At 42.1% G+C, this 23,517-nt stretch overlaps 1 protein-coding gene across 6 annotated transcripts in view; it reads right to left on the bottom strand.

The window, feature by feature from the left end:
* CCHR1.PART1H18orf25 (chromosome chr1.part1 C18orf25 homolog) overlaps positions 1-23,517 on the bottom strand; it is a 988,978-nt gene that overhangs the window by 34,552 nt on the left and 930,909 nt on the right. The window lies entirely within an intron of this gene.

Below are 23,517 nucleotides of genomic sequence, written 5' to 3'. Positions count from 1 at the left end.
GGGGGAAGAGAATATTCCTGATCAGAAGAAATGGAAACCTGATTTGAAGATTCATAGTCTGTCTCTTACCTAGGCCTCTTATCAGGAGGGGGATGGGAACCCCTGATCAAGGTAATTAAGTCTTCGGCCATTTTGAGCATCTGGTTTTTGGGCATGGAGGCCTGTCCTTGTGGCTGGTGAACTTGCTTCTTTGTCTTTAAAGGTGTTTTAGTCTTTGAAGTCGGTTTAATATATAATTGTTTAGGTCTGAATACACCCTCAGAAGCCGATGCCTGCTCAGCGGCTCCGGACCCATCTGAGGGAATAATCTCTGAGGCTCCAATACCTTGAGTTTCCTGCTGCCTGGCCGACTCCACGTGGGAATCAGTAGCAGCCTGTGACTCTAAAGTAGTGGGCGTCAGGGGCTGCGAAAGCACCTCACTGAGAACCGGCGACCTGCTTAGGAGAAGCTTCGTCATCGGTTTTGGACCTCGGTTTCCTGACTTTTTCTTTTTCTTTGTGAACTCCGGCAGTTGTATGGCTATCTGATGACATTGTATAATTAAATCTTCGCCCAAAACAGCCTAATGCAAAATCGTACTGACGCTTAATAGTGCGTTGGTTAAATCTAGCACAAAACTGACAACTAGCAACGTCATGGTCAGGGCCTAGGCAAGGAATACAGTAAGAATGAAAGTCCTTATGAGGTATTTGCTTCCCACAAAGAATTAAAATTATTAACTTTTTCTAACATTGGTCTGGAGCAAGAAAAAAGTTTCCTCAATGGGGTACTTAGCTTTTAATGACGACTTTGGATCTGAAACTCGAACATGAAAATCTCAGGAGCCGGCCAACCGGCACTTGCAAACTGCTTCTGCTTCGGGCACTGCACGGCAAGAAAGACTGAATAAAATGGCGTCAGCTGCATCTTTTATACCCCTGGCGACGTGACATGAGGGAAGAGGCAACAACAACCGACGCAGGACCCAAGACTTTGGAATTCAGGCCGACTGAGGGCAACCTGCCAGCAGGATAACCCAAATGTAATGACTGCAACAGTGAAACACGAAGATCACCACCAGTTGGCCTATAGTTTGATAACTCTGTGGATGTGCCTCCTTTATGTAGGGGGATAAGCCGTGAAATTTTTCACAGTTTACGGACATATTTTTCTGAGATGGAGTGGTTAAACTGGTATGGAGACTAGATAACCGACTGCATCATCTACTAATTTATTAGGGAGTTGGTATGCTGCAAGACAGGAAGGTTTTATTTTGTGTATGTAGCTGGTTTGCACTGGATTGAAGGAGAAAGAATTAGTTTCGGGTGGTGTTAATGTGGGGAGTTACCATGGTACTGTTGTTATCTTTTACCAGGGACAGTATAGAGTTTGTAAAATGTAAGTTAAACTGGGTTGCTATGCTGTCGGTAGTGTTTGTGGGGGTGGGAGCTGATGTAGTGCTGTGTCCAGGTTTTAAGAGTTGTTTTATGACACTCCAAAACTTCTGGGGATTATTAAGATGCCTTAGCTGGAGTGATGTACAGTAGACTTTTTTGTTTTGTTTTATGTGCTTTTTGTCTGAGTTTCGTAGGTGACAGTAATTTAGCAGGATGGTTTAGTTTTTGATGATTTAATAGCATTTCCAGGCTCCATCTATTGGTTTCATGAGTAGTTTAGTATCTTTTATTAGCCAAGGGACTGGTTTTGCTTTTACCTGTATACATCTCAGAGGAGCCAGGCTGTTGAGGATATCTCGAAATGTATTGTTGAAGTATTGGACTGCTTTATCTAATTGTAGGTGTTTTAGAGGTGACCAGTTGCACTATTTTAGGAGAGTTGAAGGTACTGGTGAAGAAATTTAGTTTGCTTTGGATATGTTTACATATGCTATAGTTTATATGGCCTGCTTTATACCTGAGAAGATAGGTGGGCATATGGTCGCTGATGGAGTCTGGTGGGAAGCTGGCTTGGTGACAAAGGGAGATTCTATTTGTTAGGGTCCAGTCTAGGCTTGATTGCTTGTGACTGTGTTTGTCAGTTCTTGTACGAGATATTATTATCTGGGAGAAGCCAAAAACATTAATGTAGTTTGTTGTGTTATCAAAGATGCAGGTAGTGCAGTCAAGATTAAAATCTCCTAATATCAGAGTTTCTTGGTTGAATGTAGAGGCTGTCCAACTGAGAAGGTTTCTATTAGGGTGGTGGTATTTCCGGAGGTGATATAGGCTGCTATAATAATAATACCTTTGTTATTGTTTAGTAATATATAAATAAATGGGGCTATACCTCTCCACCTCTTGAAGGAAGAAATCCGCACAAAAACCTATAACAATGGGACCCAAAAATAGGGACTAATTTAAAATTTTCTTCTTATAAACTTAGAAAGTTATTAGAACAACAGGATTTGTGTTAGTCATGCATTTTCTTAAGCATATGAAGTCTGAAGGTCAAATGTATGTCTGTGTTTACTGAATTTAATCCTCAGTCATTTTCCAGAAAACCAAATATTTTATGAAGAACAGACCAATAAATAATATGCAGAAATCTGGACATTCTGTGAAAATCTGGACAGTTGAGAGTTATGAAGTGGGTACAAAGGCTCAAAAATGGAAATTAATTTGAAATATTCTTATAGCATAGTTACTTGAACAACAGGATTTGTGTTAGCATGCATTTTCTGAACCATAAATGTGTTTTTTTGTGGGGAGGGGTAAGATCGTTCTAGCAGTGCCAGCAGTCAAGAGGTACCTCTTGACCTCTGAGCTCAAGATATCTGTACATAGGCTAAAATAAACGGGGCACAAAGGCCCAACAATAGGATAAAACTTTAAATTTTGATCTTACAAAATATGCAGTTTCTTGAATAACAGGATTTGTTTTAGCATACATTTTATGAAGGAAATAAAGTCTGAAACTGAACTGTATGTTATTACTTTTTGACTTTATTCCCTATTGACTGAACAAACCACAACTTTTAGGAGTAAGGGACCCCCCAAAATGAATTAAACATCTGGATAGTTTTTGAAAATGTTATATTCTGGATTTATAATACTTCTCCAACACCATTTACATATACTGCATCATAGGTGGTTACTATCCCCATTTCCTCTTTTTTGGGTAGTTTGCAGAACAAATTTATGAACAGAGCAGGTCTGTGATCAGCACTGGCTACCCCTGTCCATGAGGGACATGGGTGCCACCCCAGGGGTGAATTTGTGGCCTCCCATCCAATTATGTGGGTTGCGTTTGAATAGGGACAGTGAGAAGCTCTGTTTTATGTGAATAGGGAGTCTATTCTAAAGCAGCAGCAATCTCGGGGAGACGAATCTCTCTCTCCAGCATGATCTGCTGTCATAAGCTAAGTTGAGATCAATAGAGCGAGTGACTCGAGCCATTTGACTTGTGGATGGGCAACATTTACATTAGGGCAGGGTTAGAGACTGCCCTATAAGCCGGGAACAAGTCACCTCTCAGCAAAGTGACAGGGCTTTCAGCCTGTCCATGTAGGTCATTATTTGGAGTCCCTGTATTTTCTTAGGTAGAAGCTTCTGTGGTTTCTCCAACTGCAGCAGGTGTCTGTTGAGGTACACGCAAAAGGGTGCATTACCCACTATTAGTGGTCTGATGAGGGCCGAGTACAGTGGAGTTATAACAGACCAGGGATGAATTTCTGATATCCTATCCACAGGTCTAGTTTATTCTTGAAAACGGTCAGTGAAAGACTGCTGCAAAATGGATGGGAAACTTGTTCCAGAAAAAGGAAATTCTAAGACACACAATTGTCCCAGCAACATTCCCTTTTTATGTTTCCAGTAAGGTTTAAGATTGTCTATAGTAAAACGTCAAACTAAAACAAGTTTGAACGTTGTAATTTCAAACCCTAAAGTCCGAAAGTTGAAAATAGTGAAGCCATGGCACACTGACTTTTTTCCCAGGGAAAAAAAATTGGTGGGTCGTTTTCGGGGCTTTGCTATTTCTTCCTCTGTGGTGTGATTTCGGAGCTGGTATATTTAAGTAGGGGGGATGTGGGGGGCACAGCCCCCCACGTTGGGGTTTAGTTTAAGTTTAAGGTTAAATTTTTTTTTTGTCACGGAACAGCCTTTTTATTTCTCCTGGGAAAAAAATTGCTGTTCTGTTTTCGGACTTTAGGGTTCGATATTACAACAATCGAACCTTTGTAAGTTCAACGTTGTGATACAGACCCGGTTTAAGTCACTGTATCAGGAAGTTCTAATACTATTATTTTTCTTGATATGTAGCTATAAGCATAGTGGGACTAACCCAGTCAACAAAGGATAAATTAAAATAAAATAAATAAAATAGAAATCTGCATTTTCAAAGAAGACTTTCTAGTTCTAGTCCAGAAAATGTCCTACCTATGTGCTATTGTAATATGTTGCAAGTGCATTTGAGATATACTGCTTGCCCATTGTAATTATTCATTTTTCAAAACCGAGTTTTATAAATTTGACATACGACCACTGTTGGACACTGGGGACAGAATATCAAACATATTTGTTGTTCCTGAGCCACCTATGTGCCTTGTGGCTAAAATATTATTATTCATAGATGGCTGCCTACTTTTGTTGTAAAATGTTAGCCTAGAACATTGTTAAAACTGTTTTGGTATATTGTTAGTGCCTCAGAGTCTTTTCCAGTCAAAACAGGGAGTGTTAGATCACTTGCAATTATGAACATTTAATTTTTGCACGCAAATTACAACAAATAAACATATCAGTCAACATGAAGTGGTCTATGTAGGCCTGCTACTGGAATTCCCTTGTATTATAGTAACTTTTAAAATGTTTGTATTTCTTATTGCTGGAGCTTTTCTCCTAGGGCCTCCACTGAAAAAGGAACTATGTCCAGTCGGACATTCCAGGTAAACAAATGCAAAATAAATAAATAATACCAGTGTCAAACTATTTGCATATCACTGCTAATCCCTTTACTTTAGAGACTTAATCACCTCTCCTAGAGCATTCTAGTAGGATATGGCTTATGTTTAATGGTATTTATTCACCCACAGAATTTACTCATGTTCTTCTACTTCACAGCTTTTGCATTTTATCCATACTTCTGGTACTAAGTCTCTCTCTCTCTCTGTCCTTCTCTTTCACGGACAAAGTTTTTCAGGAAGGTTGATTTGCATAATATTAAATATTTCTCGTTATTTTACCCCAAGTGAGAGAAAGGGCTATAGTTTATATATTCATAGGTAGTTACTAGGCATACAGTTCAGGAGACCATTGTAGAGACTAGTCCAATTGCCCTAGGTCACAGAGTAATGAAACTAAGTCTTCTCTAGAGCCATTTCCCCGCCAACTCACCCCATCATCTATCAGATCTATTGTGACCACATCTGAGCCTGCTGCTTTCTCTGACTTAATTTTCATTTGAGATATTCTTATATCTTCCAGGGTGTTATCGTATTTATCTGTTATCATAGACTGCTTCTGGGGCAGTACAGCATCTGTGGAATTATTGCCATTCCTAAGCAGCTTGAACTACTCCTTCCATCTGCATGTGATGTCCTGTGGACTGGTGAGCATTTTATTCATGGCACCCCTGTGAAGGGTGTTGGACTGCCTTCTTTATCTCTGTGTTGACCTTGCAACCTGACGCAGTTTCTTTATACCACTGACGAGTCTCTTAGCAGAAACTGCTACAGTGCCTAGACTGCTGCTTTCTTTGCTATTGCAACTCCTTTCCTAGCTTCTTTTTTAGACAGCCAGTATTTCCTCCTAGCCTGGTTGGTCTTTTCTAGCTCCCACTTTTTCCTGTACATTGTCTTTCCTTAACTGACTCTTTGGACAACTGCATTCCACCACCCATTTTCCTTACGCACCTTAACAGACATGGCACGGCCACATATCTGTTCAGTAGTCCTCACAGATACTGTTTTGAGGTTCTGCCATTTTTCTTCAACTACAGTGATTTCCTCCTCTTTTTGGGGTGCTGGAGGCCTCAGTACTTCCTTGGACTGTTGTTCCTTCTCTCCAGTCCCCCTTACATGTTTTCAGCCTGGTGTCTGTTGACCTTAAGAGTCCTTTCTCACTACTACTTGCAGTCATCACCAAATGCAATCCTGGGTACTGACTAGAACCTAATCTGTACGGTATTACATTAGGTTGAAACGGCTACAATTATAATGACCTCTGGGTCAAAAGCCTAGTAATCTCCTATGATTGTGGCAATCAGTGGTTTATACTGTAGGGCATCTGATTTGCTTTGGTTGACTTTGATATCAGTGATTATAGCCTAGTACCCACTTCTTTCTAGGGGAAGTCTAGCTGCATTGCATACTGGCCACTCATATGAACTTGTGACTGTCTCTCTTTCCAAACCATGTGTTGGCTACTATCAAGCCATTTGCCTGACAGAAGTCAAGAATGGCCTCTCCCATATTCCTGATGCTCCACCAATGTCAATCCAGCCAACCCTCATATCCTGTTCTGTCTGTTCCAATATGTGCATTCAAGTCGCTCATCAACACCAATTCATATTGTCCTGCTTTAACTAGTAGGTCATGTAATTGCTGTCTGAATGCACTCTTTTCCTCAGAAAAACAACCCTGCTGTGGGGCATTGGCAGAGATTATGAATACTGACTAAGCTTTACACTAGAATCTGATTGCCATGAGTGTTTCACTAAATTTCATTATATCCCGCGCTACCTTCTGAAGCCCTTCTCTCAACACACTTCCCACGCCACTTATAGCCTGTCCTCCTCCTGAGTAGTAGAGTCTGGATCCCAAGGCAAGAGGTTTGGTTGCACTGCCCTTCATTCTGGTCTCCTGGTTACATATGATGTCCAGCCTCCTCCTTACCATCATGTCATCCTCTTCCAAGCTGTCAAGCAGTTAACCTACATGGAGGACCAATTCTCCATTCATGTTTGGCAGGTACATTGGTTATACATCCAGCTTCTTCTGAAATAGCTATTAAAGGTAAACCCACAGGTGAGCGACTAGACACTGACTGGCCAGCAGCTTATTGACCTATGGCTGCTGAGCTTAATGGCAGGCACACAGCCAATATGGGGCAGACAGGGGCACATACACGCTTTGTGTAGTGAAGTCAAACCTTACCATACTCTGTTATTGGTAGTGGATGAAAAGTAATAGGAACAAGCAAAAGAATTCCTACTTAACAGGTTCTTACTTTTATTTCCACTGAAATCAAGGAAACATGGCAATATCATAAAAGGAAGAGATTTCTTGCAAATATATACTGAGCGGAGAAGACATTGAAAATGTGCAGTGAATATTACACACATGACTCAAGGTCACAGCAGTTATCCTTAACAGTACTTAATTGTCAGTTCTGATTTCAGAGCCTGATGCAAGGTTGTTTCATATGAATTAATGGTCTTATAGTACTACTGCAGAATTAAGGGGTTCCCAGCGGTGCTTCCTACATTGCTAGTTATGCATGAATGGTGAACAGTATGCCCAAATACACAGCAGTGGTTTCACTACTTCTAACATGTTCTGGATAAGTCACATATGTCTGTCTGTGTACTCATCTTCTCGAAGATGAATTTGTTACCAAGTGTGTATACCTGGCAGATTACATAATGTTATATGTGAAGATGGGTGAAGGCTGCCATCCTAGCCAGATACAATTTTGGAGATAATTCTGTCATCTGTAAATATTAATGTAAACCACAGGCTGTTGTCTTAAATGGTAAAAATAGTGTTACATGTGGAACTGAAAAATAATGTAACAGTGGACTCTACTGACCAAGTAAAGCATGTTGTGACCCTTTGAAAACTTGGAGCCAGAGTGAGGCATCCTGCATATTGTTTTAAGGCCAGAATTAATGGCCAGAATTTGAATCCATAAATGTCCGTTAATGCTCTGGTTTCTGCCCAGAGGTGAAGAATGTAAATGTAGTTTCTGTTAGCCTGGGAACCCAGGGAAGTATGAAGAATGATGTAATTATTTATTTATTTATTTATTTAAATTTGTTGACCGGGAGTGTCCGACTGGACGTAGGTCCATTTTCAGCGGAGGCCCGGGGAGAAAAGCTCCACAGTTAAAATAAACAGTTAGTATTTACATTGGATTACATAGTGATTAAGAATTAACATAGCAATTACTTACAACATATTTACAGATGAAGAACATAGTACATCAGTAGACAACTAGAATCTTTATCTGTGAAGTGCATACCAGACATTAACAAATGTTACAAGAAGAAGAAGTTTGTGCTGTATAAGTAGTACTGGCTTATGAGCTTGCTATAATCAAGGTAGTTAGTGGAGTGGAAAGAAAGGTAGTGGTTGGATGGGGTGGATGATATTAGAGTGGGAGTTGCAAGGGCATAGCCAGCATGTTTTTAGTTGCGCTTTTAGTAACGTTTTGAAGTGGGTACATGATGGTATGGAGGTAATTGTGGGTGGGAGTGAGCTCCATAATTTGGCTATGGCGCAAGAGAATACTGCTTCACCAGCAGAGTTATTGGCTTTAGTGATCTGCAAGTGATTTTTGCTGCTGGATCTTAGTGATCTGGTGGTGCGATAGGGTTGGAGTAGATTCTGGAGGGATGGGACATTTAGTGGATGGTTTACTAGTTTGAGAGTTGATACCACTGAAGGAGGTGAGGGAGTTCAAGCCAGCCCAGTTCAGCAAGTGAGAGACAGTGGTGACTACGGTAGGATGCCCCTGTGGCGAATTTGGCGATTTTGTTGTAGCAGGTCTCTAGCTTGTTTAGATCACATTGCTTTAGGTTGGTATATACTGGAGAGGCATAAAGTAGGGTGGAGATAAGGTGAGAATTTGCTAATGAAATCTTTGCTGCTTTGGTGAGAAATTGCTTATTTCTGTATAACGCTCCTAGTTTTTTGTGGACTTTTTTTATAGTCATGGATATGTGAATGTCAAATTTTAGTTTATTGCCTATTTCCACTCCTAGCAATTTGGTGTGTTCAGTTGGGTATATAGTGGTGTTGTCTTTTGCCGTGATGTTAAAGTGAGAGTTGTTTTGAGTATGTTTGGTGGGTCGGAAGATGAGTAGTTTAGTTTTGTTTGGGTTGAGTATTAATCGGGCATCGGATAACCATGTTTCAACAGAGGAAAAGGCTTCCTGTGTGATTTTTTGCAGTTTTGGCAGGGACTGGGCTGAGCAGATGATGGTCGAGTCATCTGCGTATTGTATGAGTGTGCCATGTTTGGTGGCAGAGGTTAGATTATTGGTGTAAACAGAGAAGAGTAGGGGTCCAAGGATGGATCCTTGGGGAACCCCTATGGAGACAGGTAGTTGGGGAGATATGTCATTCTGCCATACAACGGATTGTTGGCGGTCAGACAGGTAACTCTGAAACCAGTTGGTGACCGATTGTGAGAAGGATAGGTTACTGAGGACAGAGATAAGTTGTTTGTGTGGGACCATGTCAAATGCTTTAGATAGGTCTAGGAAAGTAGCAGAGGAGAGATAGCCATTGTTTTTATGCTGAAGGATAGTGTTAGTAAAGGAGAGTAAGGCAGTGGTGGTGCTATGATTTGGTCGGAAATCATGCTGAGTACTGGAAAGGAGGTTGTTAGTAAGGAGGTAGTCTGAGACCTGAGAGTGTATGCATCTTTCTAGTATTTTGGAGAGTGGAGAGAGAATAGCTATGGGGTGGTAATTGATTAGTTCTGTGGAGGGGAATTATATGTGATGCTTTCCACAGTGTGGGAAAGTAACTTTCTGACAGAGATCGGTTAATCAAGATGGATACTGGGTAGGCCAGAGCATCAGCTGCGACTTGTAGGTATTCACTTGGGAGGCTGGCTGCTGCTAATTTGGTGGGTTTAAGTTTAGTTAAGAGTTTTTTTATGTTGGAGGTAGGTACAGGAGAAAAAGAGAAGGCAGTGGGGAGATTACTAGTTGAAGGTGTGGGTTGGAGGGGAGGGGGGGGGGGTTGTGTTGTTTAGCTAGTGATAGTATGGTTTGGGTGAAGTAATGTGAACCAGGAATTAGAAGTTATGTCCTTACCATAACGTTCCATGTGGAGTGTTCATCTCGCCTTTGTTCTTACACCTGGGTTCGGAGCCGATCCTCGGCTCTGTGTCGGCCGCTTGCAAGCTCTGCATCGAGAAGAAGCTCGAGACCAACCTAACTCCCACAATCCCCCTCTGCCTCTACCTCAGATCTAGTTTGCAAGCAAACCAGCAGCCAGAGAGAGAACACACTCATGCAAAAACTACATAAATGCAAGAACACTTATATCTATATATACATATGTACATACATATATACACAACAACTGCAAATGCAGAAGCAGAATAACCCAGACCAGGCACCAAACTGAACGTTCTTCCTGAGGGTGGGAGGGTGGGAATGTAAGAACAAAGGCGAGATGAACACTCCACATGGAACGTTATGGTAAGGACATAACTTCTAAATGTGAGAGTGTTCGATCTCGCCGTTTGTTCTTACACCTGGGTAGCGTCCCTAGCTCCATGTTCCTGAGGAACTCACGGGAGAACGTTCTTGAGCACAGTGGAACCAAAGGTTGCCCTGTCCCTAGAAACCTTGTCTACTTTGTAATGAGAGATGAATGTATGTGGTTTAGATCAAGTAGCAGCTGCACAAATAGTGTCTAATGGTAGACGAGCTGCATGAGCCAGGGATGTAGACACTGATCTTGTAGAGTGTCCCTTGGGTTTGACAGGTAAAGTTTGTTTTGAAGAATCATAAACGAATATAATGCAATCAGTTAGCCATTTGGAAAGGGTTCGTTTAGTAACTGCTACACCTTTCCTGCTGTCAGCAAAAGCTACAAAAAGTTGATCAGATTTCCTGTGATCCTTTGTTCTATCCAAGTAAAATCTAAGTTGTCTATGGACATCCAACTTGTGTAACATATACTCCAATTTATTGGAGTGATTTTTGAAAAAGGTAGGTAGTTCAATGGATTGATTAATGTTATTAATAGAGCAAACTTTGGGGAGAAAGGATGGATTAGTGCGAAGAGATACTCTGTCAGAGTGAAAGATCAGATAAGGGTGTTTAATGGAAAGAGCCTGAAGCTCAGATACTCGCCTAGCGGATGTAATGGCTACCAAGAAAAGGGTCTTCCACGACAAATACTTCAATGAACAAGAGGAGGCTGGCTCAAATGGAGGTAACATCAATTTAGATAATAAAAGGTTTAGATTCCAAGGAGATGTAGGAGTTCTAACTGGTGGTCTAATATGGAAAGATCCTTTTAAAAAGGCCTTACAAAGTCTGTGAGCCATAATAGGTGCTCCACATTCTTCCACATGAAAGTTGGAAATGGCAGCCAATTGCACTCTTAAAGTGGCAGGAGAAGCTCCTTGGTGGAACAATTCTGTTAAAAACTCCAAGATCTTGTTTAACGGAGCTATGACAGGGTCCAAATGCTGTGTATTTGCCCAGAATACAAAACGCTTCCATTTACTAGTGTAGGTCTTAGTAGTGGAAGCTTTATGAGAAGCCACTAGTATATTCTGAACTGCAGGTGAGAGAAGATCAGACCTGGCTAAGAAGGGAAGCGGAGCAGCCAAGCTGCTAGATGGAGTGACAAGAGGGAGGGGTGGGGAACCCCTGACGAGTGGGTCAGTAGATCTGGCTCTGGGTCCAGGATCCAGGGTCCCCGAATGCGGTGTGCCAGAAGAAAGGGGAACCAAATTTGACGAGGCCAGAATGGGGCGATGAGGATTATCGTCCTTTGTAGGTTGTTGGCTTTCTGCAGAAACTTTGCAATCAGGGGAAAGGGAGGAAAAGCGTACAGGAGACCCGGGGGCCAATCGTGCATCAGCGTGTCCCTGGGGACTTCCCCTGGAGGGGGTAATAGGGCAAAGTAGCTCCTGCATTTGGCGTTCATTGGAGACGCAAAGAGATCGCAGGAAGGCTGGCCTCACTTGCGAAAAATCTTCTTCGCAACTGACTGTTTGAGGGACCACTCGTGAGGCAACAGGATTGCTCTGCTCAGCCTGTCGGCTATGACGTTGGATGACCCCGGGATGTGCGTTGCGATCAGAAAGCGACCAGTGGACTCCGCCCATTGCCAGATTCTCATGGCCTCTCTGCATAGTTGATAAGACTTGGTTCCCCCTTGTTTGTTTATGTACCAGACTACGGACATGTTTTCATAGATTCATAGATTAGTACTAAGCGAACTGCCCTTGCGAGCCATTTTAAGCCTAGCCAATTATCCCTTGTGAGACTCAAACCCTGCACCATGTGTTTGTACGGCAAACAACTTAACCATTAGGCCACCCTCCCCTTGTCTGTTGTCTGTCTGAACTGCAATAGTCCCTAGAGGAAGAAGGGGAGCAAAGTGTTGCAATGCTAGAAACACTGCCCTCAACTCTAGAACATTGATGTGCAGATTGTACTCTAAATTGGTCTATTCGCCTTGGACTGTCTGTCCCTGAAAGATGCCCCCCCACCCTATCAGGGAAGCGTCCGTGGTCACCGTAGCTGTCGGCGTGGATAGCACAAATGGTCTTCCGCTGGAAAGGTTGCAAGTCTGAAGCCACCAGGCTAGGTGCGATTTGCATGTATTTGTGATCAGAATTTCGTGTGTCAGAGGTAGCTGTTGGAACGACCATTGTGCAAACAGTAGCCATTGTAGAACTCTCATGTGCAGTCTTCCCAATGGTATCGCAATGACAGAAGCTGCCATGAGACCCAAAACCTTCAGAACCAGTTTTGCTGGGGATTTTCTGGATGACAGAAGAAGAGATATGTGGCTTTGTAGTGAGGCTATCCTTTCTGGGGGAAGTCTTAGAATTAAATGATGAATATCCAATTCTGCTCCTATGAATGAGATATGCTGTGATGGCTGTAGTGAGGATTTCTCGAAATTTACGGAAATTCCGAGATGAACACAAAGCTGTAGTGTGTAATCCCTGGCCTGAATCAGCTGACGCTGGGTGGTGGCAGAAAGGAGCCAGTCGTCCAGATACGGAAACACCTGGAATCCGAGGCGTCTCAGGTGAGACGCCACCACTGCCATGCATTTGGTAAAAACCCTGGGGGCTGAGGTCAGACCAAAGGGCAGGGCTCGAAACTGAAAGTGGCTGGCTCCCAGCCAGAAGCGCAAGTGATCCCTGGACGCCCTGGCCACTTTGATGTGGTAGTAAGCGTCCTCCAGATCTATTGAGCACATCCAATCGTCCTTCTGTAAAAATGGAAGGATCGATTGAAGCGTGACCATTCGGAACTTTTCTTTCTTGACGAAGGTATTGAGATTGCTTAGGTCCAGAATCGGCCTCCAGTCCCCTGTCTTCTTTGGAACTAAAAAGAACCTTGAGTAAGTTCCGAATCCTCTTTGGTCCGCTGGGACTGGTTGGATGACTCTTTTTTCTAGCAGCTTTAAAATTTCTATAGCTGCAGGGTCTCGCAGATGGGGCGGCACATCTGGGAGTCTTCTCTTTGGAATGGGGGGCACTAGGAAGGGTATTCTGTAGCCTCTGGTAACAACGCTTTTACCCAGTTGTCTGATGTAAGATTTTGCCAGGCCTGAGGGTATAAAGCTAAGCGACCCCTGACTGCCTCCAGAGCAGGACAGTCGGGCCTCCTCTCAGGAGTGCTGGAAAGGTTTTCCAGGGGGGTATCCCTGTCACCTTGGTTTTGCGGACCCCCTCTGCCGCCAGGGCGGCGTCTTCCACCTCTGCCCCCTCCTCTGCCTCTAGCAGGGGCATCACCCTGTGTGCCTGGGAAAGATCCTTGGGGTTTCGAAACCACATTTTTCCACCGCGTTGCCCTTTGGGGTACGGTCTGGATGGGGTGGAAAAACGGACTCCGACAGCAGACAGAGTCTTTCCCTCCTGCTCACACCGGGTAAGGGTCTCCTTTACTTTGGGGCCAAAGAGAGTGGCACCGTCAAATGGGGCGTTAGTAAAGGAAGACTTGAAGGCTTCCACAAATGAACATAAGCGCATCCAGGATTGTCTACGAAGAGCAATCGCTGAAGCTGCTGCCCTACTCGATCCTTCGGCTGCGTATGAGATCAGCCTCATGGATGAGTTTACAATGGATGTAAGGGTATTGAGATGTGCTGTAACTTCCTCTGAAACAGCAGCATCTGTAGTACCCTGGAGGGTATCTCCCAACTCTTTGATTAGATCCCTCTGTAGTCGTGTGAAGTGGGTCAAATAGTTCAGGGATCGCATAGAAAAAGCCGCTGAACTAAAAATGCGCTTCCCGTACCTGTCCATAGTCCTAGAATCTCTGTTAGGCGGATGGACAGATGAGGAAGATTCCGACATCTCCTTTTTCGTGGCCGCTGCCACCACCATAGCGTCCACTGGAACTCCTTTTGTTAGATAAGCCTTGTCTTGGGGTGCAGTAATATACTTATTAGGCTTTCTAGGGACTGGCTCCACTGTGTCAGGCGTCTCCCACGCCCTTCGAGCAATCAGCTCCATTAACTCATCGAAGGGCGGAGTGACCCAGGAGGAGGAAGGGCGAGCACCAAATGCCTTCAGCAAGACTGACTCATCCTCAGAAGGGGGGAGGGATTGCCAATCACCTCTCTGCTTTAGGATCTCCAAGATGTCAGAAAAAGAGACATCCTCTGAGGGTGACTTTGGGGACCCTTCTGACTCATCTAAGTCAGTGTCCGATGTCAAAGATTCTTGTAGAGAATCTAAGTGTCTCCTCTTACACAATCTTTTCCTAGGTACTTCTTCGGGGGGAGCATCCGAAGAAGCCTCCGAGGAAGAGGGGGCACCCTCCAGGGGTGGCTGAGACAGGTGCTCGACGCTTAGATGTAGCCGTGGGTGCAGAGGAGGATAACGGTCCTTTATGGGGAGGAGAAGCTGTTTCTGCTGATGTGGTTGTCTGGGTAGACAACACCTTCCTCATGAGGTCGAAGGCCCCCGGGTCCCGAGTCGAGGTATCTCCCGGTTCCGAAGAAATGGGAAGAATCCCCGAAACAGGCACCGAAGGCATCGACCCCGAGGACGGAACCGAGTCGATCCGAGCCGAGGCCCCGAGAGGGAGCGTCGGAACCAAAACATCGGTCCGACTCTCGGTCCCGGAACCAAGGATGGATCTTCGGCTCTGAGACTCCGGTACCGGATCCGACGGAGTCGAGGTGAACGGGGCCGACCGAGAGAAGGACGGTTCTGGCACTGAGGGCTCCACAATCAGCAGATCAGCCTCTTCCGGCTCCGAAGACTGGACAGGTCTCGGAGGAGGAGCAGATGGAGATAAGGGAAGGCCTTCAAGTCTCAACACCAATTGAGAGGAGACCGAGATGAGTGTGGATAAGGCCGTATTCTCCATTAACTTCTGCACCACGCGGTCTACATCGGTGTCGGAGAGGGGTCTGGAAGAGCGCGTCGAAGGAATCGAAGACGGAGCCGACCTCAACAGTGTCGGGGGAGGGAGCTCCGTCACCGGTTCCAAGATTCGAGGCTCGGAAACTGACAACAGTTGAACACTCGGTCCCGAAGTCTGTGGAACCGGTGATCGAACTTTAACTGAAGAGCTCGGAGCCGATGACCTGGGCTCCGACGTCTTCGATTCCTTCGAGGATTTGGATGCCTGGTCTGAAGCATCCAGAGCCTCTTGAAAAGTAGGTTTTAAAAGACCCCTATCCATGAGTTTCCTGCGCCTATCTGTCATGACCCTTCCACTGAAAGAATGACAAATTGAACAGTCTTCTTGCAGATGGAGAGGGCCAAGACAGTAGACGCAGGAACTATGATTGTCAGTAACTGACATCTTTTGCCCACATTGGCAACGTTTAAACCCAGACTTAGCTTTCTCAGACATCTTAGTAAAGCTAACAATAAGGATAGTAAAGAGTAAAAGTCAAGTCCAGTAGGTATGTCCAATCCGGTAATTTTGTCAAATCCAGTAGAAAGAATGTCTATCCGGTAGTCAATCCAGTAAGGGGTGGGATAGGCCTCGAGGAAAACTCTAATAAAGTTTAAAATAACTTTAAATGGAACCGAGAGTTCCTCGAAACAGTATCACAGACACACACAGTCACTAAATAACTTTTTAGAAAAAAATAATTCTCAAGAAATACAAGAAAAAATATTTAAATCTTAGCTTTAGGTGCTCGAGCTCGATCAAGTGATGCGAACGCTGCAGCGACAAACTAGATCTGAGGTAGAGGCAGAGGGGGATTGTGGGAGTTAGGTTGGTCTCGAGCTTCTTCTCGATGCAGAGCTTGCAAGCGGCCGACACGGAGCCGAGGATCGGCTCCGAACCCAGGTGTAAGAACAAACGGCGAGATCGAACACTCTCACATTGCGATTTTAAAAACAGAGAGAATCAGAGAGCATTACGCATTTTTATCTTGACCATCCAACTCACCAGCACTGTCCTACTCTATATGTAAGTTTATCTTAGATTTGTGTTTTCTCTTAGAAATAGCTAGAAACTAGAAAGATTAGACTAAGCATTTTTCTGTAATGTCAGAACTATGCTACTGAATTATTTTAAGTATTTCTCTGTGATCTCTGAACTCTTGACTAACACTGTGTAGTAAAAAAGTATTGTCTTGTGTTTTGACCATTTCTTATTAAATATTTTTAAACCCTTTCAACTGTGGCTGTTTTTAGTACTTGCATGCCTTTGGTAAAACTGTACAAAGCCACTCCAATAGCTTTAGCCCTGGGCTATACTAATAATTGGATAACAATATTGCACAGTAATAATTGGACACCCTTTTAAGGGCCTTTTGAGTAGCTGATAAATATTAGTGGGTGATGGCAGCTGGTACTACCATATAGTCTGGGAAAAAGGGGCACAGCTGGAGAACTTGTGCCAGCCTTTCTCAGGAGTGTCTGTGTGGTTGTATAAACTCTTCTCAAAGAGTGTGTGTGTGTGTGTGTGTGTGTGTGTGTGTGTGTGTGTGCGCGCGCATGTGTGTGTGTGAGCAAGCTACCAGGGCAGGGACATGAAGCACTGGTTGGACAGAGAGGGTGCTGGAGGTTATAGCTTGCCCACTAGGCTGAGATCTGGACCCTATAGCTGTGCCGGTGGGGAGTCTTATTGGGGATCTGGAGAGTGAGAGAGCGACCAGCCCCGGACTGACTGTCTCTGTGTGCTCTTAAGGGAAATTGCACTTTACTGTGTGTATTTGTTATCCTTTCCTCCTATATGAGACACCCCTCACTGGTGTTAGTGGTGAGGATTGAGGCTCCTTGATTGCTGGGCCAGGGCACGGGCGTCACATTATATACACTGTACCTGGAAGCAGGAATGATACTGCTATATGGTTTGATGTCAGGAGCAGGGTATTTTGATGACTGTACTTTAGTACATTCCATATTAGTATATAAATGCTACAATATGGGGTGAACAAGAGTCTGTCACCCATAATGTTTGCCTCCCATTTGGTTACATGCCTTTTTTGATGCGACTTGCATAAGCAGTGTGAATGGTATCCATGTAAGGAAACCGGTAATTGAAAGTCAGATGTTATAGTGGAATACGAATTGGACCAATATGGATGTATTTATTTGTTTTGTGCTACCTTCTGGTGACCTGTCCATGCTTAGATGCAACTGTCAGGTGACTAAGGAGTATGTGAAAATTCATGTGTTGCATCAGTTTCCAAATTGGTTTCCTCTATGAGACTTCTACGTCAGCTGAAAGTGCTAAGCTGGTATTTTTCACTTAGGGTTCCCATGCATATGCATAACACCTCCTCCTTCATCTTCTGTTGCTGTAAAGACAATTGAAGTTACACTGAGGAGTCGTGATGTCTGCATAATGAATTCATCTCCTCATCATGAAACCTGTTAGGTCAGCTTGCCCCTTGTACTGAAAGCTAGAGTTCATCAGGCTTCACAAGTTATGCACTGTAGGTGCAAAGTTAACTGAAAGGTGTCTTATCTGCATCACTGATCTTGTCTTTAACTTTAGAAAAACTCTTGTACTCTTTGTCTTTATGCAGTGCTGTTGCCATGGGTTCTTTGTACATTTCCTGGCTTTCCTGAACTTTCATGTTGCAGCTCAGCTGTTTAAAAGCCAGACTTTGCCCTTTGCACCCTTTTCTTTTTCTGAAGACATAGCCCATCCCCGTGGTACACATGAGTTGACTGATACACAAAAAATGACTGTAGTGTAAAAGATACTGTTGGAGGTACTCATATTTATCTAGCTTCTTGAGGAAATGTGTGAAAATTTTGGATAACAGTGAAGAGGAAACCTTGTTGTGACAGCCTACAATGGAAAACAATATTGAGAGTAAGCAAACAGTATGCACAGTATTCAGAATAGTGATAGCAGGCACTGCATAACATGAAATCAAGACAATACTAAGTTGCATCAAAGAGTGTAACACCAATGAATATGTGCATACAAAAACAGTAGCAGTAGTACTTACAAATATAAGGAAATATCAGTGGCATGTTTAACAGATAACAAGGCAGAGGACTGAAATTCAATGTAAGGCAAAAATTATTATTTTTTTATGATCCAAGTATTAATTTGCAGCCATAGCGAATTCTGTCAGTAGCAGAGTACAGTGGCCTACAGTGCATACTTGTAATCAGTGTATGTTACAGACATGTTTTCAAGGAATACTTGAATGTATATTAAAAAGCATTTTTGTAATATGACTTAAAGTGAAAGTGCTATTCTATTCAGATGTTATGAGTAAGGAGAAGGGTGAGGGAACACTTTCACTGACGCACCAGGCAAACTGGAAGTTAATCTGACTGATGTTTATTGTCATGCAAAGCTGAACCTTGCAGGGTGGGAAATGCGATACCCTTGCTAGCTGAGGGTTGGAATTTGGGAGGAGTAACTTAAGAAGAAACTGAAGCAGATCAAAATTGAATCTTTAAAAAAAGTCTATTATCTCAGTACTGAGATGGTAGTTCTGGAAGCTTTTTTCACAGAAAGTGTAACACGTCAGCAGGAAACACGTTTGCAAGAGGCATTGTGTGGCATTAAACTATACTTTTACTGAGGCATGTGAAAATTAGCTGTTCTCTGTTCTTCCATTCTACGTGAATGGAACTGCCAGGTGACAGGCCAGCTATGGGCATTGTAATCTTGGAAACAGTGGACTCACAGTGCATTATGGGGAAGATTTTTCTTTAGAAGAAAATACTCTCATAAGGATGTCTGCCCCCAGGAGGGCATTCTGGGTAACAAACAGAATAAAATTAGTAGTGACTACTACTAGCTGGCACATATGGGTATGAAATGAGCCAAACTTAAGGAAAATTTAAAAAAAATACATGTTTTTTTTAATTATTTTCCTGTAGTTGTCCTTTAGGGCATAGGTACACATGCTTTAAAAGAAAAGAAAAAACATATTGTTTTTTTCATTTATTATACATTATATAAATGTTTTCTTTCTTTCTTCATAAGTAGTCATTCACTCCATTACACAAATTGCTATACTCCTGCTTTCCTTAAACCTCGGTCCTCCTCCTGAACATTATTATTCATTCTATGTAATTTGTTCCTTCCCTTTTCTAAAGATCCCACTACCAGTTTGAAATACTTCAATTCCAGTTGGTTTAGATTTTGCTTTTCATTTTCTAATTGCTTTATACTTTTTGTCAGCCAATAGCATTAAACTTAATAAGGTTTTATGTCTAGGCAATTCAGATCCTGTATCCCAAGCTCAAAATAATAATTTTCTTAGTTATAACCATTTGCTCCCCAATATTTCTGACAGAGTAATCTGTAGGGAAGCTTAAAAATCTGCTAATTACACTTAAAACAATAAATAAACAAAATAAAATAAAAAATAAAACCTACTCCCAGCTATTTATGTCCCATCACACCTCCAGAATTTGCTACCTACCTGAAGAAAAAAAAATCTTTGAAATCTGCTTGAGGTATAAAAATAACTATGCAAATACTTCCAAGCAAAGATCCTACACCTTCTAGACTTTGTTGCATACTTGTGAGCTATACATTATTCCTTTGTAAACTGAGTTTCCAGTCTCTCTTCCCAATCTTTTTGAACCTCCTCTGATTTATACTTATATTTTTCATGAAATATTTTATATGCTGTAATTATCATTTTAAACAACTGCTTCTGTTCTTGACTACAGCACGGGTATTTCACGTAGGACTCCCCTATCCCTTTTCCCTTTGTGTGTACTCTGATAGTAATCCCTGGTAGGGAAGCCAATTGACTTGCAGTCCAAACTTCTGCTTGGTCTTGTGACAAAGTAGGTACAGCCAGCACAGCTAGCTATAATTCTGTAAATAATTATATGTCATTTGTGAATATTAACATGATTTATAAGAACAGAGATACTTCCAGCCCAGCTATCTGGAATTTTGTAAATAATTATATGTCATGTGTGAATATTAACATGATTTATAAGAACAGAGATACTTCCAGCCCAGCTATCTGGAATTTTGTAAATAATTATATGTCATTTGTGAAAAAAGAACTGTATGGGAGGTCTACATCAAACTGCTGGTATAAAAGTGTGCGTTGAAAACATTTTTGCAAAATACTTAAAATGTAACAACAGCATGCCCTACTGGAATAGAACAGAAAAACAACTGAAATTAAATTCCTTTATGGCCACGCCATAAAAAAGATGTTATATTTCAATTTCAGTGCAGCAGGAGACATAATGTCTGTACTAGAGAAGTTTTCTGTATTGTCTTGGAAGTGTTTTATTGTTTTGACTTCCAGGATCGGCATAGATCTGAGGAAAAGCCCTTGTGTATGTATCTTCACAGGTAGATGCTAAAGACTGCTAGCTTTCAGAAGTGGGAGTTTTACCTGGGATAGAGTCAGGTGACAAGAAAAGATCATTATGCAAGCTATACCAGCAGTAATAGTTGAGATATTAATTTAAGAACTCAGAGACTCAGTATTCTGTATTGGACCTGACAAGATCTATTCACCAGACATCTGCCTTGCTGCTCTAATTAAGTAAGTGTACTAGGGTATAGTATAATACAGCAAAGCTTAGCTTAGATATGTTTGTTTGAGACTGTCCTGCAATGTTGTTTTAAATATTTCCTGTGATTTTGAACTCTGATATCACTGTAAATATATACCGAGTATTTTCTTGTTCTATTATTTATTAAATATATATTTAAACCTTTCATTGTGGCTGATCTATGTACAGACATATTTAAGTTCTGAGAGTACTTGCATATTTATTTGGTAAGTGTGCAGGCCTCTCCTAATGGCCTTGCTCTTGGTCAAACTACCATTTGTATTGATAGTAACATTATACAGTAAGATTGGACACCCTTTGTTAAGGGCCTTAAAGTAGCTGATAAAGAGTTGGCTGGTGGCAGTAATAATTACCTTATAGTCTGGGCAGAAGGGGGCAGAGCTATTAAACCTGTGCCAGCCTTTCATAGGTGTGTGTGTGTCAGCTACTTGCTTAGTGACACGAAGCATTGGTTGGACAGAGAGAGTGTTGGACGTCTTGGCTTGGCCACTTAGCTGAGATCTCAACTCTATAGCTGTGCCAGTGGGGAGTCTTACTGGGGATCTGGAAAAACTAGCCCCGCACTGACTGTGGTCTCTGTGTGCTCTTAAGGGAAATTGCACTTGATGCAGAGAGCTGCATCTGGAAATAATGTGTGTGCACCTGTCATCCTCCCAGTGTACATCCCCCACTGGTGCCACTGGCATGGATTGAGGCTCTTTGATTACTGGGCCAGTGGTGGGGCATCACAGGCCTCATTCTATCTTCTCTCTTTAGTTATTTGCTCTAGATACCTTGATTCCTTTGCCAGTTTTCTCCAGTAAATTCTAGCCTATTTTTTCTGTACTCCTACTTACAGTAATCCCAAATGACAAAAATCTCCTTTCTCTATTCCCATATCGACTTTGTTTTTTAGAACATTTTCTGCAACTTTATGAATATAATATTCTGTACAGCTGTTGTTATTCTCTTTAAGGATTTGCATCCAAAATCCTACACTCCCATCCCCTGCTTCATCATCATCCCTTTCCATTTTGATGTATAACCTTCTGCTTGTGTTATGTATATGAACCTTAACTGCATAGTTCTAAAATATCCACATAAATCAGATAATCCTACAACACTTAATTCTGCAGGGAAGATAACTTATCTAACTCTCATCCTCTTCCACTCCTAAATAAATTACTTCAACTCTTTATTAATTACTGTCCATGACTTGTTCCCTGGTTAATACAAATATGTCTAACCTGTATACAAAATTAAATGGACTAACAATGTTTTCACTGCCTGTATCTTACTATCCAAATCCCTAAACAAGAACCTCCACTTTTTGTGTTTGTATTAGCTCTTGTTTAGTCACTTCCCACATATCATTAGCTGTCATAACAGAAGCCTTTTTAATCCATGTGCCTAAATACTTCATCTAATTGTGTCCCCATAAATATGGGTATTGCTGTACCAATTACTGTGTGGGTACATAATTTACCTCAATAGCCTTTGTTTTACCTTCATTAATTTTATATCCCAAAAAGGCTTAAAACTGTTGTTCCACAACACCAAAATGTCCTTTTCTGGATTTATTAAGTACGAAATATAATATGCAAATGCCAGTAAACCTTTCAAAATGGGGGTTGGCATAATGGTTAAGGTGTTTACCTCACAGACACAAGGTACAGGGTTTGATTTTCACCTTTGAGGGAGAGTGGCTAGGCTTAAAATGACCCACAAGGACAGCTAGTCTAATATTCACCTATGAGCCTATGGTATTTCCAAAGGAAACCCATGACCTAGAAATAGAGCCAGGCTACAACATTTAGCAAAGGTATGTAAGGATGACCATGTAGTTCCTGAAGTGGAAGACTCCAAACACAGATAATAGACGTGGTTGAGAATGTGCTTTAGGAGGCACTGGCAAACTCTTGCCTGCCTAATTATAAGAAAATGAAATAGTAATCCAAATAGCCAGTACAACCTTTAAGATCTTATGGCCCCACTTAACTGGTGAAAAATAAAACTGCTGCTCATCTTTCCTGAAGACTTTAGTATAGTCCAGATAAAAATGCAATTGTCCATGCATATCTAAACAGTACTTTGGGAAAAATTCAGGTAGATGAATATTCTAATGCTGATTAGTCTGAGAAGCCACTTTTCATAAGAAGATCTGGTTCTGAGGCACTCTGTCCTGATAAAAACAATACATGGAAATTGTGATGACAAGGCCTGCAACTGTGCAACTTATCTTGCTGAAGAGATTGCTACAAGAAAAGCTGTCTTCAAAGAAAAAAACTTGACATCTGCCAAGCTAGATGGCTCAAAGGGAATATTTTTGTCAGAGATTTCAACATGAATTTTCAAATCCCAAGCAGGTCTAGTCAGGGTAAGTACTGAATGGAAGATATCTTTAAGTAAGGCTTTGCAAGACTTATGCGCCGCCAATGAATGATATGACAATCCTTCAAGAGGAAAAAATGCCTGCTAAATGAACCTTAAAGGAGGAGAAACTAGTACCTTCATTATACAGTTTGGTTAGAAATTTCAGAACTTTCCCTAATGACCTTAATGTTGGAGAAATGTGTTTGTTCTGGGCCCACAAGAAAAGCTTTTTTCATTTACCTTTGTAAATTGTGCAGTTGTGTCCTGCTTGCTGGAATTCTTCTGGGAAACTCTAATGAGATTTACCACCTC

This window comes from Protopterus annectens, chromosome 1.part1 (genome assembly GCF_019279795.1).
Source record: "Protopterus annectens isolate FY-2018-M chromosome 1.part1, PAN1.0, whole genome shotgun sequence".
Classification (NCBI taxonomy): Eukaryota; Metazoa; Chordata; order Ceratodontiformes; family Protopteridae; genus Protopterus; species Protopterus annectens.
Note: the sequence above shows the minus strand (reverse complement) of the source record. Positions and strands in the feature narration are given on the sequence as shown.